The sequence below is a fragment of the Cibotium barometz genome, chromosome 28, assembly GCF_041138505.1.
Source record: "Cibotium barometz isolate CiBa-2024 chromosome 28, ASM4113850v1, whole genome shotgun sequence".
Classification (NCBI taxonomy): Eukaryota; Viridiplantae; Streptophyta; class Polypodiopsida; order Cyatheales; family Cibotiaceae; genus Cibotium; species Cibotium barometz.
Window position 1 is genome coordinate 37,895,886 of NC_141073.1, and position 422 is coordinate 37,896,307.

General features: G+C 35.8%; 1 protein-coding gene across 4 annotated transcripts in view; it reads left to right on the forward strand.

Moving 5' to 3' along the window:
- The window catches only part of LOC147622804 (MADS-box transcription factor 23-like), a 216,299-nt gene extending 216,247 nt beyond the window's left edge, over positions 1-52 (forward strand). For all 4 annotated transcript variants that reach the window (XM_086822454.1, XM_086822451.1, XM_086822457.1 and 1 more), the window contains one exon: positions 1-52. This exon is cut by the window's left edge and continues 247 nt beyond it. The gene's annotated coding sequence lies outside the window, so the exon portion shown is untranslated.
- Positions 53-422: the final 370 nt, after the last annotated feature.

The window sequence follows — 422 nt, forward strand, 5'->3', positions numbered from 1 at the left end:
TAAATTCCACTCTCTTTCAAAATGATAAGATCTACAATATGTTGGGAAGCTTTCTTTAGGGGATAAGAGCCATGGAGGTGCATGAAAAGATAACTAGTGAGTTGGTTGGCGTACTAGTCTTTTATACATTTACACTTGATCGAGTAATTGTATCACCATTGCTCCATATATACCTTTAAAACTAATGAAAACTCTCAAAATCTTGGCTCTACATGGTCTAATAGCCATAGCCTAACCAAACCCCATTCTTTATCCACTTTTCCATAACGCCTTCTTGCTAGCCTCTTATCTATCATGGAGTGCATCTATTGAATCTACTTTGCATGGCAATAGTTTTCGTCAAGCAACTCTGTTCTTGTATAAATACGTTGGCATAGTTGTTTTTTTTCTGAAGTTTGAGCTACAAAAAAAGATGAAAACTG